At 42.7% G+C, this 19,844-nt stretch overlaps 1 protein-coding gene across 1 annotated transcript in view; it reads right to left on the bottom strand.

The window, feature by feature from the left end:
- LOC140376661 (exocyst complex component 3-like) overlaps window positions 1-19,844 on the bottom strand; it is a 480,321-nt gene that overhangs the window by 443,096 nt on the left and 17,381 nt on the right. The gene's annotated exons all lie outside the window — the stretch shown is intronic.

Raw genomic sequence — 19,844 nt, 5'->3', positions numbered from 1 at the left:
GCACAAACTGAGACTCTCCTGTAAGTTCTGCATAATCTGAGAGTCCTTTAAGTTCTGCACAAACTGAGACTCTCCAGTAAGTTCTGCACAAATTGAGACTGTCCTGTAAGTTCTACACAAACTGAAACAATCCTGTAAGTTCTGCACGGACTGAAACTCTCCGGTAAGTTCTGCACAAATTGATATTCTGTAAGTTCTGCACAAACTGAGACCCTCCGGTAAGTTCTGCACAAACTGACACTCCTGTAAGTTCTGCACAAACTGAGACTCTCCTGTAAGTTCTGCACAAACTGAGACTCTCCTGTAAGTTCTGCACAAGCTGAGAATCTCCTGCAAGTTCTGCACAAACTGAGACTCTCCTGTAAATTCAGCACAAACTGAGATTATCCTGTATTTTCTGCACAAACTGAGATCCTCCTTTAAGTTCTGGACAAACTGAGACCCTCCTGTAAGTTCTGCACAAACTGAGACTCTCCTGTAAGTTCTACACAAACTGAGGGTCCTGTAAGTTCTGCACAAATTGAGACTCTCCTGTAAGTTCTGCAAAAACTGAGACCCTACTGTAAGTTCTGCACAAATTGAGAATCCTGTAAGTTCAGCACAAACTTTGACCCTCCTGTAAGTTCGGCAGAAACTGAGACCCTCCTGTAAGTTCTGCACAAACTGACATTCTCCTGTAAGTTCTGCAAAAACTGAGACTCTCCTGCAAGTTCTGCACAAACTGAGACTCTCTTATAAGTTCTGCACAAACTGAGAGTCCTGTAATTTCTCTACAAACTGAGGGTCCTGTAAGTTCTGTACAAACTGAGATTCTCCTGTAAGTTCTGCACACATTTAGAATCCTGTAAGTTCTGCACAAACTGAGATCGTCCTGTAAGTTCTGCACAAACTGAGACTCTCCTGTAAGTCCTGCACAAATTGAGATCCTGTAAGTTCTGCATAAACTGAGACCCTCCTGTAAGTTCTGCACAAACTGAGACTCTCCTGTAAGTTCTGCACAAATTGAGATTTCCTGTAAGGTCTGCACGGACTGAAACCCTCCTGTAAGTTCTGCACAAACTGAGACCCTCCTGTAAGTTCTGCACAAACTGAGACCCTCCTGTAAGTTCTGCACATACTGAGACCCTTCTCTAACTTCTTCACAAACTGAGACTCTCCTTTAAGTTTTGCATAAACTGAGACTTTCCTGCAATCTCTGCACAAACTGAGAGTCTTTTAAGTTCTGCACAAACTGAGAGTCCTTTAAGTTCTGCACAAACTGAGACTCTCCAGTAGGTTCTGCACAAATTGAGACTGTCCTGTAAGTTCTACACAAACTGAGACCTTCCTGTAAGTTCTGCAAAAACTGAGACTCCTGTAAGTTCTGCACAAACTTAAACCATCCTGTAAGTTCTGCACAAACTGAGACCCTCTTGTAAGTTCTGCACAAACTGAGACTCACCTTTAAGTTTCGCACCAACTGACACTCCTGTAAGTTCTGCACAAACTGAGACTCTCCTGTAAGTTCTGCATAAACTGAGACTCTCCTGCAAGTTCTGCCTAAACTGAGACTCTCCTGTAAGTTCTGCACAATCAGAGAGTCATTTAAGTTCTGCACAAACTGAGACTCTCCAGTAAGTTCTTCTCAAATTGAGACTGTCCTGTAAGTTCTACACAAACTGAGACTCTCCTTTAAGTTTTGCACCAACTGACACTCCTGTAAGTTCTGCACAAACTGAGACTCTCCTGTAAGTTCTGCACAAACTGAGACTCTCCAGTAAGTTCTTCTCAAATTGAGACTGTCCTGTAAGTTCTGCACAAACTGAGACTCTCCTTTAAGTTTTGCACCAACTGACACTCCTGTAAGTTCTGCACAAACTGAGACTCTCCTGTAAGTTCTGCACAAACTTAGACTCTCCTGTAAGTTCTGCACAAACTGAGACTATCCTGCAAGTTCTGCACAAACTGAGACTCTCTTGTAAGTTCTGCACAATCTGAGAGTCCTTTAAGTTCTGCACAAACTGAGAATCTCCAGTAAGTTCTGCACAAATTGAGACTGTCCTGTAAGTTCTACACAAACTGAAACAATCCTGTAAGTTCTGCACTGACTGAAACTCTCCGGTAAGTTCTGCACAAACTAAGACTCTCCTGTAAGTTTTGCAGAAATTGAGATCCTGTAAGTTCTGCACAAACTGAGACCCTCCTGTAAGTTCTGCACAAATTGATATTCTGTAAGTTCTGCACAAACAGAGACCCTCCTGTAAGTTCTGCACAAACTGACACTCCTGTAAGTTCTGCAAAAACTGAGACTCTCCTGTAAGTTCTGCAAAAACTGAAACGATCCTGTAAGTTCTGCACAGACTGAAACTCTCCGGTAAGTTCTGCACTAATTGAGACTCTCCTGTAAGTTCTGGACAGACTGAGACCCTCCTGTAAGTTCTTCACAAACTGAGACCTCCCTGTAAGTTCTGCACAAACTGAGACCCTTCTGTAAAGTCTGCACAAATTGAGAATCCTGTAAGTTCTGCACAAACTGAGACCCTCCTGTAAGTTCTGCACAAACTGAGACTCTCCTTTAAGTTTTGCACCAACTGACACTCCTGTAAGTTCTGCACAAACTGAGACTCTCCTGTAAGTTCTGCACAAACTGAAACTCTCCCTAAGTTCTGCACAAACTGAGATTCTCCTGTAAGTTCAGCACAAATTGAGATCCTGTAAGTTCTTCACAAACTGAGACTCTCCTGTAAGTTCTACACAAACTGAGACTCTCCTGTAAGTTCTGCACAAACTGAGACCCTCCTGTAAGTTCTGCACAAACTTAGACACTCCTGTAAGTTCGGCACAAACTGAAACGATCCTTTAAGTTCTGCACAGACTGAAACTCTCCTGTAAGTTCTGCACAAACTGAGACTCTCCTGTAAGTTCTGCACAAACTGAGAGTCCTTCAAGTTCTGCACAAACTGAGACTCTCCAGTAAGTTCTGCACAAATTGAGACTGTCCTGTAAGTTCTACAAAAACTGAGACCTTCCTGTAAGTTCTGCAATAACTGAGACTCTCCTGTAAGTTCTGCAAAAACTGGGACTCCTGTAAGTTCTGCACAAACTGAAACAATCCTGTAAGTTCTGCACGGACAGGAAACTCTCCGGTAAGTTCTGCTCTAATTGAGACTCTCCTGTAAGTTCTGCACAAACTTAGACTCTCCTGTAAGTTCTGCACAAACTGAGACTCTCCTGTAAGTTCTGCACAAACTGAGACTCTCCTGTAAGTTCTGCACAAACTTAGACTCTCCTGTAAGTTCTGCACAAACTGAGACTCTCCTGCAGGTTCTGCACAAACTGAGACTCTCCTGTAAGTTCTGCACAATCTGAGAGTCCTTTAAGTTCTGCACAAACTGAGACTCTCCAGTAAGTTCTGCACAAATTGAGACTGTCCTGTAAGTTCTACACAAACTGAAACAATCCTGTAAGTTCTGCACAGACTGAAACTCTCCGGTAAGTTCAGCACAAACTAAGACTCTCCTGTAAGTTTTGCACAAACTGAGATCCTGCTGTAAGTTCTGTACAGACTGAGACCCTCCTGTAAGTTCTTCACAAACTGACACCCTCCTGTAAGTTCTTCACAAACTGACACCCTCCTGTAAGTTCTGCACAAACTGACACCCTTCTGTAAATTCTGCACAAACTGAGACTCTCCTGTAAGTTCTGCACAATCTGAGAGTCCTTTAAGTTCTGCACAAACTGAGACTCTCCAGTAAGTTCTGCACAAATTGAGACTGTCCTGTAAGTTCTACACAAACTGAAACAATCCTGTAAGTTCTGCACTGACTGAAACTCTCCGGTAAGTTCTGCACAAACTAAGACTCTCCTGTAAGTTTTGCAGAAATTGAGATCCTGTAAGTTCTGCATAAACTGAGATCCTCCTGTAAGTTCTTCATAAACTGAAACCCTGCTTTAAGTTATTCAAAAACTGAGACCCTTCTGTAAATTCTGCACAAATTGAGAATCCTGTAAGTTCTGCACAAACTGAGACCCTCTTGTAAGTTCTGCACAAACTGAGACTCTCCTTTAAGTTTTGCACCAACTGACACTCCTGTAAGTTCTGCACAAACTGAGACTCTCCTGTAAGTTCTGCACAAACTTAGACTCTCCTGTAAGTTCTGCACAAACTGAGACTCTCCTGCAAGTTCTGCCTAAACTGAGAACCTCCTGTAAGTTCTGCCCAATCTGAGAGTCATTTAAGTTCTGCACAAACTGAGACTCTCCAGTAAATTCTTCTAAAATTGAGACTGTCCTGTAAGTTCTACACAAACCGAGACCTTCCTGTAAGTTCTGCACGAACTGAGACTCTCCTTTAAGTTTTGCACCAACTGACCCTCCTGTAAGTTCTGCACAAACTGAGACTCTCCTGTAAGTTCTGCACAAACTTAGACTCTCCTGTAAGTTCTGCACAAACTGAGACTCTCCTGCAAGTTCTGCACAAACTGAGACTCTCCTGTAAGTTCTGTAAAATCTGAGAGTCCTTTAAGTTCTGCACAAACTGAGACTCTCCAGTAAGTTCTGCACAAATTGAGACTGTCCTGTAAGTTCTACACAAACTAAAACAATCCTGTAAGTTCTGCACAGACTGAAACTCTCCGGTTAGTTCTGCACAAACTAAGACTCTCCTGTAAGTATTAGACAAACTGAGATCCTCCTGTAAGTTCTGTACAGACTGAGACCCTCCTGTAAGTTTTGCAGAAATTGAGATCCTGTAAGTTCTGCACAAACTGAGACCCTCCTGTAAGTTCTGCACAAACTGAGACCCTCTTGTAAGTTCTGCACAAACTGAGACTCACCTTTAAGTTTCGCACCAACTGACACTCCTGTAAGTTCTGCACAAACTGAGACTCTCCTGTAAGTTCTGCATAAACTGAGACTCTCCTGCAAGTTCTGCCTAAACTGAGACTCTCCTGTAAGTTCTGCACAATCAGAGAGTCATTTAAGTTCTGCACAAACTGAGACTCTCCAGTAAGTTCTTCTCAAATTGAGACTGTCCTGTAAGTTCTACACAAACTGAGACTCTCCTTTAAGTTTTGCACCAACTGACACTCCTGTAAGTTCTGCACAAACTGAGACTCTCCTGTAAGTTCTGCACAAACTGAGACTCTCCAGTAAGTTCTTCTCAAATTGAGACTGTCCTGTAAGTTCTGCACAAACTGAGACTCTCCTTTAAGTTTTGCACCAACTGACACTCCTGTAAGTTCTGCACAAACTGAGACTCTCCTGTAAGTTCTGCACAAACTTAGACTCTCCTGTAAGTTCTGCACAAACTGAGACTATCCTGCAAGTTCTGCACAAACTAAGACTCTCCTGTAAGTTCTGCACAATCTGAGAGTCCTTTAAGTTCTGCACAAACTGAGACTCTCCAGTAAGTTCTGCACAAATTGAGACTGTCCTGTAAGTTCTACACAAACTTAAACAATCCTGTAAGTTCTGCACTGACTGAAACTCTCCGGTAAGTTCTGCACAAACTAAGACTCTCCTGTAAGTTTTGCAGAAATTGAGATCCTGTAAGTTCTGCACAAACTGAGACCCTCCTGTAAGTTCTGCACAAATTGATATTCTGTAAGTTCTGCACAAACAGAGACCCTCCTGTAAGTTCTGCACAAACTGACACTCCTGTAAGTTCTGCAAAAACTGAGACTCTCCTGTAAGTTCTGCAAAAACTGAAACGATCCTGTAAGTTCTGCACAGACTGAAACTCTCCGGTAAGTTCTGCACTAATTGAGACTCTCCTGTAAGTTCTGGACAGACTGAGACCCTCCTGTAAGTTCTTCACAAACTGAGACCTCCCTGTAAGTTCTGCACAAACTGAGACCCTTCTGTAAAGTCTGCACAAATTGAGAATCCTGTAAGTTCTGCACAAACTGAGACCCTCCTGTAAGTTCTGCACAAACTGAGACTCTCCTTTAAGTTTTGCACCAACTGACACTCCTGTAAGTTCTGCACAAACTGAGACTCTCCTGTAAGTTCTGCACAAACTGAAACTCTCCCTAAGTTCTGCACAAACTGAGATTCTCCTGTAAGTTCAGCACAAATTGAGATCCTGTAAGTTCTTCACAAACTGAGACTCTCCTGTAAGTTCTACACAAACTGAGACTCTCCTGTAAGTTCTGCACAAACTGAGACCCTCCTGTAAGTTCTGCACAAACTTAGACACTCCTGTAAGTTCGGCACAAACTGAAACGATCCTTTAAGTTCTGCACAGACTGAAACTCTCCTGTAAGTTCTGCACAAACTGAGACTCTCCTGTAAGTTCTGCACAAACTGAGAGTCCTTCAAGTTCTGCACAAACTGAGACTCTCCAGTAAGTTCTGCACAAATTGAGACTGTCCTGTAAGTTCTACAAAAACTGAGACCTTCCTGTAAGTTCTGCAATAACTGAGACTCTCCTGTAAGTTCTGCAAAAACTGGGACTCCTGTAAGTTCTGCACAAACTGAAACAATCCTGTAAGTTCTGCACGGACAGGAAACTCTCCGGTAAGTTCTGCTCTAATTGAGACTCTCCTGTAAGTTCTGCACAAACTTAGACTCTCCTGTAAGTTCTGCACAAACTGAGACTCTCCTGTAAGTTCTGCACAAACTGAGACTCTCCTGTAAGTTCTGCACAAACTTAGACTCTCCTGTAAGTTCTGCACAAACTGAGACTCTCCTGCAGGTTCTGCACAAACTGAGACTCTCCTGTACGTTCTGCACAATCTGAGAGTCCTTTAAGTTCTGCACAAACTGAGACTGTCCTGTAAGTTCTACACAAACTGAAACAATCCTGTAAGTTCTGCACAGACTGAAACTCTCCGGTAAGTTCAGCACAAACTAAGACTCTCCTGTAAGTTTTGCACAAACTGAGATCCTGCTGTAAGTTCTGTACAGACTGAGACCCTCCTGTAAGTTCTTCACAAACTGACACCCTCCTGTAAGTTCTGCACAAACTTAGACTCTCCTGTAAGTTTTGCACAAACTGAGACTATCCTGCAAGTTCTGCACAAACTGAGACTCTCCTGTAAGTTCTGCACAATCTGAGAGTCCTTTAAGTTCTGCACAAACTGAGACTCTCCAGTAAGTTCTGCACAAATTGAGACTGTCCTGTAAGTTCTACACAAACTGAAACAATCCTGTAAGTTCTGCACTGACTGAAACTCTCCGGTAAGTTCTGCACAAACTAAGACTCTCCTGTAAGTTTTGCAGAAATTGAGATCCTGTAAGTTCTGCATAAACTGAGACCCTCCTGTAAGTTCTGCACAAATTGATATTCTGTAAGTTCTGCACAAACAGAGACCCTCCTGTAAGTTCTGCACAAACTGACACTCCTGTAAGTTCTGCAAAAACTGAGACTCTCCTGTAAGTTCTGCAAAAACTGAAACGATCCTGTAAGTTCTGCACAGACTGAAACTCTCCGGTAAGTTCTGCACTAATTGAGACTCTCCTGTAAGTTCTGGACAGACTGAGACCCTCCTGTAAGTTCTTCACAAACTGAGACCTCCCTGTAAGTTCTGCACAAACTGAGACCCTTCTGTATATTCTGCACAAATTGAGAATCCTGTAAGTTCTGCACAAACTGAGACCCTCCTGTAAGTTCTGCACAAACTGAGACTCTCCTGCAGGTTCTGCACGAACTAAGACTCTCCTGAAAGTTCTGCACAAACTGAGACTCTCCTGTAAGTTCAACACAAACTTAGACTCTCCTGTAAGTTCTGCACAAACTGAGACTCTCCTGCAGGTTCTGCACAAACTGAGACCCTTCTGTAAATTCTGCACAAATTGAGAATCCTGTAAGTTCTGCACAAACTGAGACTCTCCTTTAAGTTTTGCACCAACTGACACTCCTGTAGGTTCTGCACAAACTGAGACTCTCCTGTAAGTTCTGCACAAACTGAAACTCTCCCTAAGTTCTGCACAAACTGAGATTCTCCTGTAAGTTCAGCACAAATTGAGATCCTGTAAGTTCTTCACAAACTGAGACTCTCCTGTAAGTTCTACACAAACTGAGACTCTCCTGTAAGTTCTGCACAAACTAAGACCCTCCTGTAAGTTCTGCACAAACTTAGACACTCCTGTAAGTTCGGCACAAACTGAAACGATCCTTTAAGTTCTGCACATACTGAAACTCTCCTGTAAGTTTTGCACAAACTGAGACCCTCCTGTAAGTTCTGCATAAACTGAGAACCTCCTGTAAGTTCTGCACAAACTGAGACTCTCCTGTAAGTTCTGCACAAACTGAGAGTCCTTCAAGTTCTGCACAAACTGAGACTCTCCAGTAAGTTCTGCACAAATTGAGACTGTCCTGTAAGTTCTACAAAAACTGAGACCTTCCTGTAAGTTCTGCAATAACTGAGACTCTCCTGTAAGTTCTGCAAAAACTGGGACTCCTGTAAGTTCTGCACAAACTGAAACAATCCTGTAAGTTCTGCACGGACAGGAAACTCTCCGGTAAGTTCTGCTCTAATTGAGACTCTCCTGTAAGTTCTGCACAAACTTAGACTCTCCTGTAAGTTCTGCACAAACTGAGACTCTCCTGTAAGTTCTGCACAAACTGAGACTCTCCTGTAAGTTCTGCACAAACTTAGACTCTCCTGTAAGTTCTGCACAAACTGAGACTCTCCTGCAGGTTCTGCACAAACTGAGACTCTCCTGTAAGTTCTGCACAATCTGAGAGTCCTTTAAGTTCTGCACAAACTGAGACTCTCCAGTAAGTTCTGCACAAATTGAGACTGTCCTGTAAGTTCTACACAAACTGAAACAATCCTGTAAGTTCTGCACAGACTGAAACTCTCCGGTAAGTTCAGCACAAACTAAGACTCTCCTGTAAGTTTTGCACAAACTGAGATCCTGCTATAAGTTCTGTACAGACTGAGACCCTCCTGTAAGTTCTTCACAAACTGACACCCTCCTGTAAGTTCTTCACAAACTGACACCCTCCTGTAAGTTCTGCACAAACTGACACCCTTCTGTAAATTCTGCACAAACTGAGACTCTCCTGTAAGTTCTGCACAATCTGAGAGTCCTTTAAGTTCTGCACAAACTGAGACTCTCCAGTAAGTTCTGCACAAATTGAGACTGTCCTGTAAGTTCTACACAAACTGAAACAATCCTGTAAGTTCTGCACTGACTGAAACTCTCCGGTAAGTTCTGCACAAACTAAGACTCTCCTGTAAGTTTTGCAGAAATTGAGATCCTGTAAGTTCTGCATAAACTGAGATCCTCCTGTAAGTTCTTCATAAACTGAAACCCTGCTTTAAGTTATTCAAAAACTGAGACCCTTCTGTAAATTCTGCACAAATTGAGAATCCTGTAAGTTCTGCACAAACTGAGACCCTCTTGTAAGTTCTGCACAAACTGAGACTCTCCTTTAAGTTTTGCACCAACTGACACTCCTGTAAGTTCTGCACAAACTGAGACTCTCCTGTAAGTTCTGCACAAACTTAGACTCTCCTGTAAGTTCTGCACAAACTGAGACTCTCCTGCAAGTTCTGCCTAAACTGAGAACCTCCTGTAAGTTCTGCCCAATCTGAGAGTCATTTAAGTTCTGCACAAACTGAGACTCTCCAGTAAATTCTTCTAAAATTGAGACTGTCCTGTAAGTTCTACACAAACCGAGACCTTCCTGTAAGTTCTGCACGAACTGAGACTCTCCTTTAAGTTTTGCACCAACTGACACTCCTGTAAGTTCTGCACAAACTGAGACTCTCCTGTAAGTTCTGCACAAACTGAGACTCTCCTGTAAGTTCTGCACAAAACTTAGACTCTCCTGTAAGTTCTGCACAAACTGAGACTCTCCTGCAGGTTCTGCACAAACTGAGACTCTCCTGTACGTTCTGCACAATCTGAGAGTCCTTTAAGTTCTGCACAAACTGAGACTGTCCTGTAAGTTCTACACAAACTGAAACAATCCTGTAAGTTCTGCACAGACTGAAACTCTCCGGTAAGTTCAGCACAAACTAAGACTCTCCTGTAAGTTTTGCACAAACTGAGATCCTGCTGTAAGTTCTGTACAGACTGAGACCCTCCTGTAAGTTCTTCACAAACTGACACCCTCCTGTAAGTTCTGCACAAACTTAGACTCTCCTGTAAGTTTTGCACAAACTGAGACTATCCTGCAAGTTCTGCACAAACTGAGACTCTCCTGTAAGTTCTGCACAATCTGAGAGTCCTTTAAGTTCTGCACAAACTGAGACTCTCCAGTAAGTTCTGCACAAATTGAGACTGTCCTGTAAGTTCTACACAAACTGAAACAATCCTGTAAGTTCTGCACTGACTGAAACTCTCCGGTAAGTTCTGCAAAAACTAAGACTCTCCTGTAAGTTTTGCAGAAATTGAGATCCTGTAAGTTCTGCATAAACTGAGACCCTCCTGTAAGTTCTGCACAAATTGATATTCTGTAAGTTCTGCACAAACAGAGACCCTCCTGTAAGTTCTGCACAAACTGACACTCCTGTAAGTTCTGCAAAAACTGAGACTCTCCTGTAAGTTCTGCACAAACTGAAACAATCCTGTAAGTTCTGCACGGACAGGAAACTCTCCGGTAAGTTCTGCTCTAATTGAGACTCTCCTGTAAGTTCTGCACAAACTTAGACTCTCCTGTAAGTTCTGCACAAACTGAGACTCTCCTGTAAGTTCTGCACAAACTGAGACTCTCCTGTAAGTTCTGCACAAACTTAGACTCTCCTGTAAGTTCTGCACAAACTGAGACTCTCCTGCAGGTTCTGCACAAACTGAGACTCTCCTGTAAGTTCTGCACAATCTGAGAGTCCTTTAAGTTCTGCACAAACTGAGACTCTCCAGTAAGTTCTGCACAAATTGAGACTGTCCTGTAAGTTCTACACAAACTGAAACAATCCTGTAAGTTCTGCACAGACTGAAACTCTCCGGTAAGTTCAGCACAAACTAAGACTCTCCTGTAAGTTTTGCACAAACTGAGATCCTGCTATAAGTTCTGTACAGACTGAGACCCTCCTGTAAGTTCTTCACAAACTGACACCCTCCTGTAAGTTCTTCACAAACTGACACCCTCCTGTAAGTTCTGCACAAACTGACACCCTTCTGTAAATTCTGCACAAACTGAGACTCTCCTGTAAGTTCTGCACAATCTGAGAGTCCTTTAAGTTCTGCACAAACTGAGACTCTCCAGTAAGTTCTGCACAAATTGAGACTGTCCTGTAAGTTCTACACAAACTGAAACAATCCTGTAAGTTCTGCACTGACTGAAACTCTCCGGTAAGTTCTGCACAAACTAAGACTCTCCTGTAAGTTTTGCAGAAATTGAGATCCTGTAAGTTCTGCATAAACTGAGATCCTCCTGTAAGTTCTTCATAAACTGAAACCCTGCTTTAAGTTATTCAAAAACTGAGACCCTTCTGTAAATTCTGCACAAATTGAGAATCCTGTAAGTTCTGCACAAACTGAGACCCTCTTGTAAGTTCTGCACAAACTGAGACTCTCCTTTAAGTTTTGCACCAACTGACACTCCTGTAAGTTCTGCACAAACTGAGACTCTCCTGTAAGTTCTGCACAAACTTAGACTCTCCTGTAAGTTCTGCACAAACTGAGACTCTCCTGCAAGTTCTGCCTAAACTGAGAACCTCCTGTAAGTTCTGCCCAATCTGAGAGTCATTTAAGTTCTGCACAAACTGAGACTCTCCAGTAAATTCTTCTAAAATTGAGACTGTCCTGTAAGTTCTACACAAACCGAGACCTTCCTGTAAGTTCTGCACGAACTGAGACTCTCCTTTAAGTTTTGCACCAACTGACACTCCTGTAAGTTCTGCACAAACTGAGACTCTCCTGTAAGTTCTGCACAAACTGAGACTCTCCTGTAAGTTCTGCACAAACTTAGACTCTCCTGTAAGTTCTGCACAAACTGAGACTCTCCTGCAGGTTCTGCACAAACTGAGACTCTCCTGTACGTTCTGCACAATCTGAGAGTCCTTTAAGTTCTGCACAAACTGAGACTGTCCTGTAAGTTCTACACAAACTGAAACAATCCTGTAAGTTCTGCACAGACTGAAACTCTCCGGTAAGTTCAGCACAAACTAAGACTCTCCTGTAAGTTTTGCACAAACTGAGATTCTGCTGTAAGTTCTGTACAGACTGAGACCCTCCTGTAAGTTCTTCACAAACTGACACCCTCCTGTAAGTTCTGCACAAACTTAGACTCTCCTGTAAGTTTTGCACAAACTGAGACTATCCTGCAAGTTCTGCACAAACTGAGAACCTCCTGTAAGTTCTGCACAATCTGAGAGTCCTTTAAGTTCTGCACAAACTGAGACTCTCCAGTAAGTTCTGCACAAATTGAGACTGTCCTGTAAGTTCTACACAAACTGAAACAATCCTGTAAGTTCTGCACTGACTGAAACTCTCCGGTAAGTTCTGCACAAACTAAGACTCTCCTGTAAGTTTTGCACAAACTGAGATCCTGCTATAAGTTCTGTACAGACTGAGACCCTCCTGTAAGTTCTTCACAAACTGACACCCTCCTGTAAGTTCTTCACAAACTGACACCCTCCTGTAAGTTCTGCACAAACTGACACCCTTCTGTAAATTCTGCACAAACTGAGACTCTCCTGTAAGTTCTGCACAATCTGAGAGTCCTTTAAGTTCTGCACAAACTGAGACTCTCCAGTAAGTTCTGCACAAATTGAGACTGTCCTGTAAGTTCTACACAAACTGAAACAATCCTGTAAGTTCTGCACTGACTGAAACTCTCCGGTAAGTTCTGCACAAACTAAGACTCTCCTGTAAGTTTTGCAGAAATTGAGATCCTGTAAGTTCTGCATAAACTGAGATCCTCCTGTAAGTTCTTCATAAACTGAAACCCTGCTTTAAGTTATTCAAAAACTGAGACCCTTCTGTAAATTCTGCACAAATTGAGAATCCTGTAAGTTCTGCACAAACTGAGACCCTCTTGTAAGTTCTGCACAAACTGAGACTCTCCTTTAAGTTTTGCACCAACTGACACTCCTGTAAGTTCTGCACAAACTGAGACTCTCCTGTAAGTTCTGCACAAACTTAGACTCTCCTGTAAGTTCTGCACAAACTGAGACTCTCCTGCAAGTTCTGCCTAAACTGAGAACCTCCTGTAAGTTCTGCCCAATCTGAGAGTCATTTAAGTTCTGCACAAACTGAGACTCTCCAGTAAATTCTTCTAAAATTGAGACTGTCCTGTAAGTTCTAAACAAACTGAGACTCTCCTGCAGGTTCTGCACAAACTGAGACCCTTCTGTAAATTCTGCACAAATTGAGAATCCTGTAAGTTCTGCACAAACTGAGACTCTCCTTTAAGTTTTGCACCAACTGACACTCCTGTAGGTTCTGCACAAACTGAGACTCTCCTGTAAGTTCTGCACAAACTGAAACTCTCCCTAAGTTCTGCACAAACTGAGATTCTCCTGTAAGTTCAGCACAAATTGAGATCCTGTAAGTTCTTCACAAACTGAGACTCTCCTGTAAGTTCTACACAAACTGAGACTCTCCTGTAAGTTCTGCACAAACTAAGACCCTCCTGTAAGTTCTGCACAAACTTAGACACTCCTGTAAGTTCGGCACAAACTGAAACGATCCTTTAAGTTCTGCACAGACTGAAACTCTCCTGTAAGTTTTGCACAAACTGAGACCCTCCTGTAAGTTCTGCATAAACTGAGAACCTCCTGTAAGTTCTGCACAAACTGAGACTCTCCTGTAAGTTCTGCACAAACTGAGAGTCCTTCAAGTTCTGCACAAACTGAGACTCTCCAGTAAGTTCTGCACAAATTGAGACTGTCCTGTAAGTTCTACAAAAACTGAGACCTTCCTGTAAGTTCTGCAATAACTGAGACTCTCCTGTAAGTTCTGCAAAAACTGGGACTCCTGTAAGTTCTGCACAGACTGAAACAATCCTGTAAGTTCTGCACGGACAGGAAACTCTCCGGTAAGTTCTGCTCTAATTGAGACTCTCCTGTAAGTTCTGCACAAACTTAGACTCTCCTGTAAGTTCTGCACAAACTGAGACTCTCCTGTAAGTTCTGCACAAACTGAGACTCTCCTGTAAGTTCTGCACAAACTTAGACTCTCCTGTAAGTTCTGCACAAACTGAGACTCTCCTGCAGGTTCTGCACAAACTGAGACTCTCCTGTAAGTTCTGCACAATCTGAGAGTCCTTTAAGTTCTGCACAAACTGAGACTCTCCAGTAAGTTCTGCACAAATTGAGACTGTCCTGTAAGTTCTACACAAACTGAAACAATCCTGTAAGTTCTGCACAGACTGAAACTCTCCGGTAAGTTCAGCACAAACTAAGACTCTCCTGTAAGTTTTGCACAAACTGAGATCCTGCTATAAGTTCTGTACAGACTGAGACCCTCCTGTAAGTTCTTCACAAACTGACACCCTCCTGTAAGTTCTTCACAAACTGACACCCTCCTGTAAGTTCTGCACAAACTGACACCCTTCTGTAAATTCTGCACAAACTGAGACTCTCCTGTAAGTTCTGCACAATCTGAGAGTCCTTTAAGTTCTGCACAAACTGAGACTCTCCAGTAAGTTCTGCACAAATTGAGACTGTCCTGTAAGTTCTACACAAACTGAAACAATCCTGTAAGTTCTGCACTGACTGAAACTCTCCGGTAAGTTCTGCACAAACTAAGACTCTCCTGTAAGTTTTGCAGAAATTGAGATCCTGTAAGTTCTGCATAAACTGAGATCCTCCTGTAAGTTCTTCATAAACTGAAACCCTGCTTTAAGTTATTCAAAAACTGAGACCCTTCTGTAAATTCTGCACAAATTGAGAATCCTGTAAGTTCTGCACAAACTGAGACCCTCTTGTAAGTTCTGCACAAACTGAGACTCTCCTTTAAGTTTTGCACCAACTGACACTCCTGTAAGTTCTGCACAAACTGAGACTCTCCTGTAAGTTCTGCACAAACTTAGACTCTCCTGTAAGTTCTGCACAAACTGAGACTCTCCTGCAAGTTCTGCCTAAACTGAGAACCTCCTGTAAGTTCTGCCCAATCTGAGAGTCATTTAAGTTCTGCACAAACTGAGACTCTCCAGTAAATTCTTCTAAAATTGAGACTGTCCTGTAAGTTCTACACAAACCGAGACCTTCCTGTACGTTCTGCACGAACTGAGACTCTCCTTTAAGTTTTGCACCAACTGACACTCCTGTAAGTTCTGCACAAACTGAGACTCTCCTGTAAGTTCTGCACAAACTTAGACTCTCCTGTAAGTTCTGCACAAACTGAGACTCTCCTGCAAGTTCTGCACAAACTGAGACTCTTCTGTAAGTTCTGTAAAATCTGAGAGTCCTTTAAGTTCTGCACAAACTGAGACTCTCCAGTAAGTTCTGCACAAATTGAGACTGTCCTGTAAGTTCTACACAAACTAAAACAATCCTGTAAGTTCTGCACAGACTGAAACTCTCCGGTTAGTTCTGCAAAAACTAAGACTCTCCTGTAAGTATTAGACAAACTGAGATCCTCCTGTAAGTTCTGTACAGACTGAGACCCTCCTGTAAGTTTTGCAGAAATTGAGATCCTGTAAGTTCTGCACAAACTGAGACCCTCCTGTAAGTTCTGCACAAATTGATATTCTGTAAGTTCTGCACAAACTGAGACCCTCCTGTAAGTTCTGCACAAACTGACACTCATGTAAGTTCTGCAAAAACTGAGACTCTCCTGTAAGTTCTGCAAAAACTGAGACTCCTGTAAGTTCTGCCCAAACTGAAACGATCCTGTAAGTTCTGCACAGACTGAAACTCTCCGGTAAGTTCTGCACTAATTGAGACTCTCCTGTAAGTTCTGGACAGACTGAGACCCTCCTGTAAGTTCTTCACAAACTGAGACCTCCCTGTAAGTTCTGCACAAACTGAGACCCTTCTGTAAATTCTGCACAAATTGAGAATCCTGTAAGTTCTGCACGAACTGAGACCCTCCTGTAAGTTCTGTACAAACTGAGATTCTCCTGTAAGTTTTGCACAAATTTAGAATCCTGTAAGTTCTGCACAAACTGAGATCCTCCTGTAAGTTCTGCACAAACTGAGACTCTCCAATAAGTCCTGCACAAAATGAGATCCTGTAAGTTCTGCAAAAACTGAGACCCTCCTGTAAGTTCTGCACAAACTGAGATTCTCCTGTAAATTCTGCACAAATTGAGAATCCTGTAAGTTCTGCACAAACTGAGATCCTCCTGTAAGTTCTGCACAAACTGAGACTCTCCAATAAGTCCTGCACAAAATGAGATCCTGTAAGTTCTGCAAAAACTGAGACCCTCCTGTAAGTTCTGCACAAACTGAGACTCTCCTGTAAGTTCTGCACAAATTGAGACTCTCCTGTAAGGTCTGCACGGACTGAAACCCTCCTGTAAGTTCTGCACAAACTGAGACCCTCCTGTAAGTTCTGCACAAACTGAGACCCTCCTGTAAGTTCTGCACATACTGAGACCCTTCTCTAAGTTCTTCACAAACTGAGACCCTCCTGTAAGTTCTGCACAAACTGAGACCCTTCTGTAAGTTCTGAACAAACTGAGACTCTCCTGTAAGTTCTGTACAAACTGAGACCCTCCTGTAAGTTCTGCACAAACTGAGATTCTCCTGTAAATTCTGCACAAATTGAGAATCCTGTAAGTTCTGCACAAACTGAGACCCTCCTGTAAGTTCTGCACAAATTGATATTCTGTAAGTTCTGCACAAACTGAGACCCTCCTGTAAGTTCTGCACAAACTGAGACTCTCCTGTAAGTATTAGACAAACTGAGATCCTCCTGTAAGTTCTGTACAGACTGAGACCCTCCTGTAAGTTTTGCAGAAATTGAGATCCTGTAAGTTCTGCACAAACTGAGACCCTCCTGTAAGTTCTGCACAAATTGATATTCTGTAAGTTCTGCACAAACTGAGACCCTCCTGTAAGTTCTGCACAAACTGACACTCATGTAAGTTCTGCAAAAACTGAGACTCTCCTGTAAGTTCTGCAAAAACTGAGACTCCTGTAAGTTCTGCCCAAACTGAAACGATCCTGTAAGTTCTGCACAGACTGAAACTCTCCGGTAAGTTCTGCACTAATTGAGACTCTCCTGTAAGTTCTGGACAGACTGAGACCCTCCTGTAAGTTCTTCACAAACTGAGACCTCCCTGTAAGTTCTGCACAAACTGAGACCCTTCTGTAAATTCTGCACAAATTGAGAATCCTGTAAGTTCTGCACGAACTGAGACCCTCCTGTAAGTTCTGTACAAACTGAGATTCTCCTGTAAGTTTTGCACAAATTTAGAATCCTGTAAGTTCTGCACAAACTGAGACTCTCCAATAAGTCCTGCACAAAATGAGATCCTGTAAGTTCTGCAAAAACTGAGACCCTCCTGTAAGTTCTGCACAAACTGAGATTCTCCTGTAAATTCTGCACAAATTGAGAATCCTGTAAGTTCTGCACAAACTGAGATCCTCCTGTAAGTTCTGCACAAACTGAGACTCTCCAATAAGTCCTGCACAAAATGAGATCCTGTAAGTTCTGCAAAAACTGAGACCCTCCTGTAAGTTCTGCACAAACTGAGACTCTCCTGTAAGTTCTGCACAAATTGAGACTCTCCTGTAAGGTCTGCACGGACTGAAACCCTCCTGTAAGTTCTGCACAAACTGAGACCCTCCTGTAAGTTCTGCACAAACTGAGACCCTCCTGTAAGTTCTGCACATACTGAGACCCTTCTCTAAGTTCTTCACAAACTGAGACCCTCCTGTAAGTTCTGCACAAACTGAGACCCTTCTGTAAGTTCTGAACAAACTGAGACTCTCCTGTAAGTTCTGTACAAACTGAGACCCTCCTGTAAGTTCTGCACAAACTGAGATTCTCCTGTAAATTCTGCACAAATTGAGAATCCTGTAAGTTCTGCACAAACTGAGACCCTCCTGTAAGTTCTGCACAAATTGATATTCTGTAAGTTCTGCACAAACTGAGACCCTCCTGTAAGTTCTGCACAAACTGAGACCCTCCTGTAAGTTCTGCACAAACTGAGACCCTCCTGTAAGTTCTGCACATACTGAGACCCTTCTCTAAGTTCTTCACAAACTGAGACCCTCCTGTAAGTTCTGCACAAACTTAGACTCTCCTGTAAGTTCTGCACAAACTGAGACTCTCCTGCAGGTTCTGCACAAACTGAGACTCTCCTGTACGTTCTGCACAATCTGAGAGTCCTTTAAGTTCTGCACAAACTGAGACTGTCCTGTAAGTTCTACACAAACTGAAACAATCCTGTAAGTTCTGCACAGACTGAAACTCTCCGGTAAGTTCAGCACAAACTAAGACTCTCCTGTAAGTTTTGCACAAACTGAGATCCTGCTGTAAGTTCTGTACAGACTGAGACCCTCCTGTAAGTTCTTCACAAACTGACACCCTCCTGTAAGTTCTGCACAAACTTAGACTCTCCTGTAAGTTTTGCACAAACTGAGACTATCCTGCAAGTTCTGCACAAACTGAGACTCTCCTGTAAGTTCTGCACAATCTGAGAGTCCTTTAAGTTCTGCACAAACTGAGACTCTCCAGTAAGTTCTGCACAAATTGAGACTGTCCTGTAAGTTCTACACAAACTGAAACAATCCTGTAAGTTCTGCACTGACTGAAACTCTCCGGTAAGTTCTGCACAAACTAAGACTCTCCTGTAAGTTTTGCAGAAATTGAGATCCTGTAAGTTCTGCATAAACTGAGACCCTCCTGTAAGTTCTGCACAAATTGATATTCTGTAAGTTCTGCACAAACAGAGACCCTCCTGTAAGTTCTGCACAAACTGACACTCCTGTAAGTTCTGCAAAAACTGAGACTCTCCTGTAAGTTCTGCAAAAACTGAAACGATCCTGTAAGTTCTGCACAGACTGAAACTCTCCGGTAAGTTCTGCACTAATTGAGACTCTCCTGTAAGTTCTGGACTGACTGAGACCCTCCTGTAAGTTCTTCACAAACTGAGACCTCCCTGTAAGTTCTGCACAAACTGAGACCCTTCTGTATATTCTGCACAAATTGAGAATCCTGTAAGTTCTGCACAAACTGAGACCCTCCTGTAAGTTCTGCACAAACTGAGACTCTCCTGCAGGTTCTGCACGAACTAAGACTCTCCTGAAAGTTCTGCACAAACTGAGACTCTCCTGTAAGTTCAACACAAACTTAGACTCTCCTGTAAGTTCTGCACAAACTGAGACTCTCCTGCAGGTTCTGCACAAACTGAGACCCTTCTGTAAATTCTGCACAAATTGAGAATCCTGTAAGTTCTGCACAAACTGAGACTCTCCTTTAAGTTTTGCACCAACTGACACTCCTGTAGGTTCTGCACAAACTGAGACTCTCCTGTAAGTTCTGCACAAACTGAAACTCTCCCTAAGTTCTGCACAAACTGAGATTCTCCTGTAAGTTCAGCACAAATTGAGATCCTGTAAGTTCTTCACAAACTGAGACTCTCCTGTAAGTTCTACACAAACTGAGACTCTCCTGTAAGTTCTGCACAAACTAAGACCCTCCTGTAAGTTCTGCACAAACTTAGACACTCCTGTAAGTTCGGCACAAACTGAAACGATCCTTTAAGTTCTGCACAGACTGAAACTCTCCTGTAAGTTTTGCAGAAAACTGAGACCCTCCTGTAAGTTCTGCATAAACTGAGAACCTCCTGTAAGTTCTGCACAAACTGAGACTCTCCTGCAGGTTCTGCACGAACTAAGACTCTCCTGAAAGTTCTGCACAAACTGAGACTCTCCTGTAAGTTCAACACAAACTTAGACTCTCCTGTAAGTTCTGCACAAACTGAGACTCTCCTGCAGGTTCTGCACAAACTGAGACCCTTCTGTAAATTCTGCACAAATTGAGAATCCTGTAAGTTCTGCACAAAC

This window comes from Eucyclogobius newberryi, unplaced genomic scaffold (assembly GCF_026437365.1).
Source record: "Eucyclogobius newberryi isolate DKJ021-1_F unplaced genomic scaffold, fEucNew1.0.hap1 SCAF_38, whole genome shotgun sequence".
NCBI classification, from domain to species: domain Eukaryota; kingdom Metazoa; phylum Chordata; class Actinopteri; order Gobiiformes; family Gobiidae; genus Eucyclogobius; species Eucyclogobius newberryi.
The sequence above is the reverse complement of the archived record's forward strand: the minus strand, read 5'-3'. Positions and strand labels throughout refer to the sequence as shown.